The 7612-nt window shown below is 42.3% G+C and overlaps 1 protein-coding gene across 17 annotated transcripts in view; it reads right to left on the reverse strand.

The window, feature by feature from the left end:
* MBNL1 (muscleblind like splicing regulator 1) overlaps nucleotides 1-5268 on the reverse strand; it is a 176717-nt gene extending 171449 nt beyond the window's left edge. For 9 of the 17 annotated variants that reach the window (XM_082840009.1, XM_082840005.1, XM_082840019.1 and 6 more), the window contains exon 1: nucleotides 5090-5268. The gene's annotated coding sequence lies outside the window, so the exon portion shown is untranslated. The remainder of the gene's footprint in view (nucleotides 1-5089) is intronic. The other 8 variants (XM_082840011.1, XM_082840006.1, XM_082840010.1 and 5 more) reach the window with 2 other exon arrangements.
* Nucleotides 5269-7612: the final 2344 nt, after the last annotated feature.

Below are 7612 nucleotides of genomic sequence, written 5' to 3' on the forward strand. Positions count from 1 at the left end.
TAGCGAAAATCCAGTCTCAAGATAAATTTTTTTAAGAATCCTTTGGAGGAAGAAATATTGTCATTTTGTGAATTCTGCTAAAGAGGGACTGGAATGGAGTTGTTTTTTTTTTTAACATCTTTATCGGAGTATAATTGCTTTACAATGGTGTTATCACAATTCTTTTTAATAATATTATGTTATTTAATATCCAGGTGATTTGAATAAATTGGCATTGCCTTGGGAAAAGTTTTATCTTCATATATACATTCACACACAAATTGTATCCACACTTGATGGGACTATGTACCTTATTAGCTATTATTCACCTCTTTGGGTATATGAAAGACAGACTTCTCGATTTCTTAAAACAATGTCCAAAGAGATGACAGTTTTTTCCTTTGGAGCATATACACTACTTGAAGCATGATACTTATTTCAGAAATACCTTCACCTTTTAAAAATAATTGATCTCAGTGGAAAAGTAATTGTCCACTCTATCCAATATGCCTACATTTCATCTTGAGATTAATATATCCTGAACTCTTTTTGACAAAGGATCGCCACAGAATCCTAGAGTAAGATCTCAAGAATAGTGGGAAAAGTAACAAATACAGAATGCCTAAAACTCTAACAAATTCTTCAAAGGTTTTTCATTTTTATGGACGTCACAGGCAGAAGTGATAAGATGCCTCTCAGAAAACATGAATAATTATCTGAAAGAGATCTAATGAAATCATTAAAAGACTAACAATAATATGTAGAAAACTATAACCTCGTATTTGCTAAGTGTTTTTCCAAGGATATAGCTGTAATGCTTATACAAATGTATATTTTTATAATATGAAAACACTACTACATAAACCCCAAGTTCCCTACCTCAACTCTAAAAATACAAACTACGTCTAGAGACTTTTAGTGCCCTATGTCAATAGCTCTTCTTGAATCCTCTGCGTTGTGATCAATAATTCTCCAACCATTAGTGAATCTGCTCCATGACTCATCAGAAATGATCTACAAAGTTAATGGGGATGACTGTCCCCCGCAGGTTCCACACATGCATTGACACTAATGGCAGTTATGCCTCCTGTAGGTGGGGGACAGATTCAAGATGGCAGCAAGCCGGGAGGCAACTCTTCCGAGATTCTCCATAAAACTTGCTCCCTTCCCCGCCCCACCCCCACCAAAGAAGAACTCACTGCATCCAACCTGTCTTATATCTTTGGTATCCTTCAAGGAAATAAAAGTAAGCGTATGTTATATGGATGGAAAAGAACCACGTTTTTTTTTCAGTTTAACACTCACTGTGCATGGCAAAATGTACTTCGGTTTTGCAAATATCTGAAAGGAATGTTTCCAGGTCCTAGGCCATTGTGCTTTGTTTACCAGTCAGATGCCTTCTCAAAATGTGTTCAAATTATAAAGACAAGGTCTCTGTGTATAGGAATTCCTCAAAGCCCAGAACATTACTACAGAAACGTATTCTTACCTTTCCTAACATTCAAAACAATGCCCTCTTCCCTCCAGGTGAAAAATCTTTCATGCTTGTGAATTCATTAATCTTCGATTAACATACAGTCAGGAGTTTGGACTTATTTGGGGTTTTATTCTCTAAAGGTGGAAAGTCACAGCAAAGGTAAATATATATGAAGCATTTGAAGATAATTGCTATTTACTGAAAACTCTATTTTAAAATAAATTTTAGTGACTCGTTTGTGTTTGGTAACTTCAGGACAATGATAACTATAGTGTCTCTAAAATGTTCCTAAGTAGCAATCATACTCTATTCTGGCCTTTGAGAGGTGTTAAGACTCATCCCCTAATTATAAGCCTTTTCTCTGTTATTACTACCTCGCCATTAAATCTCTAAACTAAATAGTAGTTTTGAGGATACAAAAATAGATGTTAGGTGGTGTGCCTTCTCAAATTTTGGTTACAATGGATAAGAAAGATGAGGTATTCCTATGTATAATAAACTTCTTTAGCTTGTAAAAATAAAAATCCTTTTTATTGTGTTTTGACCAGCAAACTCCTTAGGCTTTCTACCAGAATAGTGCTTTCTTGCGTTATTCTAGAACAGCCCTGTCCAATAGAAATACAATGCAAACCACACTTGTTATTTTAAGTTTTCTAGTAGCAGTATTTTTTAAAAAGTGAAAAGAAACACGTGAAATTAATCTAACAATATATTCTACTGAAACCAATATATCCAGAATATTATCACTGCCACATACAATCAATATAAAAAATAGTATCAGATGTCTTATATTCTTTCTTTTGTACAAAGTGTTCAAAATTCAGTACGTATTGTACACTTAGAGCAAACCTCAATCCAGAAAACCACATCTCAAGTGCTCAATAGTCACATGTGGCCAACGGCTACTGTACTGGACAGCATGTTCTAGATTCCAAAAATATGAAGCTTTTTGGCCTAAAAGGCCACACACTTTAAAATCTCCCTATGTAACATCCTCTGTGATCGGTATTGCCATTAGGATTTTATATTGAACCAAATATTTAAGTGACTATATTTCACTTCCTTCTTCTGCTCCCCTGACCTTCATATCTACGGCCCACCCTGATGCCTCAGAGTGTAAGAAACCCCAATCACCTATTCTTTTCATCTTCTTCTAAGCAAGATCTGAGATATTCTCTAATCTCTGCATCTTCTATCACCAAGCAGAAAGCCAGAAGGTGCAGCAAGGCTATTCTCTCTGTTTCCATAAATAGATATATCAAATACAGGCCTAATGTATGGCGACAATGATAAATGCAAGGGCGATTTTTTTGCTTACAGTAAAGACAGGAAATTTTATATAAAAAAGTAATACACCCTTCCTCAATCAGAAATACGATTTTACTCCCTCCCTCCCCCGCCAGGAGAAACCTTGAGATATTCTGTTCTTGTTCTGGAACAGAACCCAGTGTTTCATTTCATAGGAATTCCGTGCCCAGAGGAAGAACAGAATGTTGGAATCAAAATTTAATGAATTCAACTTGGAGTCTAAGTTTGCCCCAAATGTGGAAATGTAAACACAAGCAATAATATCTCAAACCATAAAACACTTTGGATTCTCTGTTGGCATGGCTGCATAGAGTATCACACACGATGTGTATCTGCACACAAATTTGTTCTTAGTTACGTGAGGAAAAAAAAATTAAACTAGGCACATGTGAGGTTTTCTGAGTCTCTTAGTAATAATACAACCTGATTATTACGTCTTTAGTGACACTGTAATTATAGACGAATGGATAAACAGGTTTTCTGGTGCTGACCCAACTTGTTCCTTAAAACACAAAAGGCAACTTTTGCAAGGAAACCCCCCATTGAACAAATAAAACTAAAAGCTTTGTCTACCTTTTGAAAGAAGGCCTAACAACACGCTAGTAATCCAAAAAAAATTCACCCCGTGCAAATACACAACACTGATGAAACTCAGAAAGCTGGAGATTTCCTAAAACACAGTTCGGAGCTGTAGTTGTCACCAACTTTAAGAAAGCAAAGATACAAGTGACAACAATGTGCTTTCACAGGCTACAAAATAACTTTATTCAGAGTCTCCAGCTATAGCACCATATCTAAGACATTCTAAGGACTGAACTAAGTATTCCTGGGATAAATTTTACAGTCTTTGAACTTTCATCTTAACTTGTCTCAGTGATAACATTTTATCTCAACAGCAAGACAGGGAGCAACACCAACGCTCTCAGGAACCCACAGAGATAACATGGAGTGGCTCACTTAGGCTGGTATAGAATAGTTGTATACTAACTACCCTCTGGGTATAAACAGGCACTGTGTTCAAACCCAGGAGGGGGGAACACCGTGTCCACTGGTGTAGTATTTCAAAGCACATTGCAGACGGCCTGCAAATCCAAAGGCATTAATTATGACTTCTCTCTCACTGTATTAATTTGTTTGAGACATTCCTCCGAGTAGGGCAGAGTTTACCATCCATTTGCTATCGGCTTGTGCCTGGGCTGGTGGGCACGCAAAGTAAAGGCAGTGGCAACAACCTTTCTGGCAGCTTCTTACTCAATCTTAATCCTAGGGAAGCGCACTCCACGGAAATACAGCACAGAATCCTAGTAGCCGCATATTCTCCCGTCCCAGGAGAGATTTAAGAACACAATTACTCTTCCAGCTTCACCACTGTAGTTGTAAAGTGCTGTGAGAGGGGCAAGCATAAGCTCCACCATATACCTGCTCGTGTTACAGGCTCTGGAATCAAAGTATTCTCACATGACACATTACTACCAATAACAGATTCCGGCTCCGTTTAAAAAAAGAAAAGGGGTGGGGGGGGGGAGGCCGCGCTACATATTTGTCCTGCTTTTGTCTAAAAAACCAGAACCCAAGTCCTAACTACTTTTCATTCTTTTCAACCTTTCATGAAAGCAATTCAGTCCACTAACTGCGGCTCCACCCTGAGAGCGCCTATACTTACTTTTCTTACAGTTTTTGAGTGACGCACTACAAAACGATGGGAAAAAAAAAAAAGAGCCCTCTCATGCAGGGCTTCTTCCGCCCTGTAAACTTGGCAAAAGGCAAACTGGACTGAAATACAGCACTCTCCATATAAGGAAGCCCAGCTAAACATGTCATGCGTAATTTATGGGTAGCAGGCAGAGAATTAACCTTTGCGTGCACATATTTGGCCCAGATGAAAACCGGGCTGGATGGCAGCCCCAGGGGCAGGGATGCGGGATCTCTTGGGAGAAACCGTGGCTCCCATCGGATGGACTCGCATCTCCCCCCGACAAAGGTCGTTAAGTTGTAAGTACACTTCCACGCACCTGTTTCTTTTATCCGCCACCACCACCCCCCCCTTCTTTCTTGCTCTTTCTTTCTCTTAGGCTGCCAAGTGGGAAGCTGGCAGTGCTGACAGTGTCCGCAGAGCCCAGGGAAGGGCTCCTCGCAGCTGGGCTGCAGCTGCAACCTCCCGCTTTCCCTCTAGCTCGAGATGGTGTGTGATAGGAAACCATCCAGCGTGCTGAGCCGGCCCAAGCGTCCTCTCACTTCCTCCTTCAGCCATGTACAGCCCCGAAAGAACACGAACAATGCAGAGCAGCAGACCAGCGCGAGCAAACTGTGAAAATGGAAACTTACCTCTCACATTTTTTTTTCAGAGGCAGCCCGACTGCCGAGCGAGTGCCCAAGGCATTGTGGGAGTCATGATTCCAAGAGGCCCGCGATTTAAAATTGAACTTGTCAGTTCCCGGTCACGGGAGCATTGTGAGCGCCACAACTCATTCAGCTGCAGTGAAAAGACTGTTGCATGTCGCTGTGCAGCCTCTTATCGCCGAGGTCTGGTTTCCGCTGCTGCTGCGCGGCCCCTCCCCCGCCGGCCCAGCCCCACCAGGAAGCCCTGGGCGGACTCGTCGAGCCCCGGAACCCACGCGGCGGCGAAAAAAATGCTCTTCAACTTTCCGCCGCCCCTCGGCTCTGCTCCCCCGCCACCTCGTCGCCCCTCAACCAAACAAAGTCCGCTGGGGGTGGTCGTTGCCACCCGCCGACCGGCGCGGAGAGCAAAAGGAAACCCGAGCTGGAGCTGGCGAGGTGCATCCCCGCCGCCTCCCGGTGGTATCTTCCATCTTATACGTTCAGCATTATAACCTCCGAGCTATAGTGCAGAGAGGACGCACCGCTACTACTTTCTGCTCCTTCCGACTGGCTGAGCCGACAAATCGGTTCGTTGTTGAAAGAGGCCTGTGGATGGGACTTGGTAAGGCAGCCGGCAAGGTTAGACTGAAGGTGAGTCTCAAAATCAGGATAAAACAGTAGGAGCCGGTGGGGCTGCCGCGTTAAAATGCACCACACAGTTTTTGAACCTGATGGCCCACAGGCGGGAAAGACATCCGCACGACTGCCAGTGTGTATCTTTCTCCAGTAACAGGGTGTCCACGGTTTTGGAATTCCTTAGTAAAACTTACTGTCACACAAGCACGAACACTCACATACCGGCTTCCCATCCACTTTGTAAATAATATTTGGAATGTAAAATGCCCTTCCTTCCCAACTCTGCATTATATGATTTATAGAAAGAAGAACCCCCTCTTTCAACATAAAATATTCATTTTCTGAAATACTGTAATAGTCCAAGGCAAATAAGTCATATCATTGCTGGAACAAAGGAAACCACAGCCCCAAATCATAATTCACTGGGTGTCGTAAGATGTAACTTGCCTTCACTTTGAGTAGAAAGAATCCTGGACTATCGTTATGTGATCAAGTTTTAGAGATTGGCGCGGGGTGGGGGGGGCAGAACTTTCTTTGGATTTAGGGAATAACTTGTTCAATGACGATTCTAATTAAAAACATTTTTTTCCATGTTTTGGACACAGTTTAGGACCAAATGCTAGCTACTGTGCGATGTACTTCCTACAAGTTTGTTAGGCTGTGTTAGAGAGGGTGGGGACAGCTTCAGGAGGAGAAGGAAAAACATCATGAAAGGTGCTAAAATACAAAAATACTTCTAGAGGCATTAATAACAGACTTGCGATCTCGACCCTTGGCTAGGTCCACAAAACACTGAGTTAATATTGTGCGCTGCTCCCTTCCAGAACAAAGAAATTAATTAGATGGTGCCACTTCTCAGTGTTAATCATTGAAAAGTACCCAAGTGCACACACAGTGGAAGCAAATTTAAAAGGAAACCGACACTTTCTCAGAGAACAGGGATGGGCATTCTCTATCTGCCAATTGGTAGCTACCCCAAGCTATGAGGACTTCTTTTCTTCTAATTCAGCATTCATTTCAACAACTACATCAAGTGCCTGCTATGCCAGAGATTCAAGAATGGATAACACAGAGTTCCTACCCTCAAGGATAATACCTCTACTAAGGAAGAGCCTACTGAAGAGAAAAATAAACCAATTAATTCCACCTGAAGGATAAATGCTAAAATGGTGAAGGCAAGCCCAAGATGGGCCTGAGTAGAGTCAAGAAGGCTTCCTGGAAGAGTGACTTTAACAGGTCCCTTGAAAGGTGTGTAGCAATTAGCAAGATAAAGGGAATTGAGTCCAGGTCCAGTGGAGAAAAGAGCCTGGCAAATACAGTGGACCTGCCAGTCTTTCTGTTAGAAGTGCAAGCCGGATACTTATAGGAGAGTGGCAGCAAATGAGCTAAAAGTAGGTCTGTGTTAATCCAAGGGTCTCAACTTTACTCTGAAAACTGTGATGATCTAGATGAGTTTACACAGCAAGGAGATAGGTGAAATTTGGGCTTGCATTTCAGAAAGATCCTGTAGCAGCAGCTTGGAGGGTGAATGGGAGTGTAGGGTGGAGGCCGATGGAAGAAGGGTGAATGGGTGTGGACAGACTGGAAAAATGACTCATGCAGGGAATGAGGAAGGGAGGAGACTCCCAAGTCTCTGGCTAAGCCTACTGGATTGTTTGCTACTTGCTTTTTAATTTCTCCAGTTTGCCTCCATTCTCCTTGACAATAGACCTTGACTTCTGAGCTGGGCCACCTATGCCTGTGCCGGCAGGTGGGTGCCCTCACTGGCTTCCACGTGCCTCTCCTCAGAATGTCCAGTGAACCGCTGAGGGCTAATCCTGGTTGTAGGAACTTATTTTCAATTGTTCTCAGACCCTTGCAGACTTCCAGGTTAGAGCTTTGGTGTTCTTCTTT

The sequence above is a fragment of the Leucopleurus acutus genome (genome assembly GCF_964270905.1).
Source record: "Leucopleurus acutus genome assembly, chromosome: 5".
In the NCBI taxonomy this organism is placed as follows: Eukaryota; Metazoa; Chordata; class Mammalia; order Artiodactyla; family Delphinidae; genus Leucopleurus; species Leucopleurus acutus.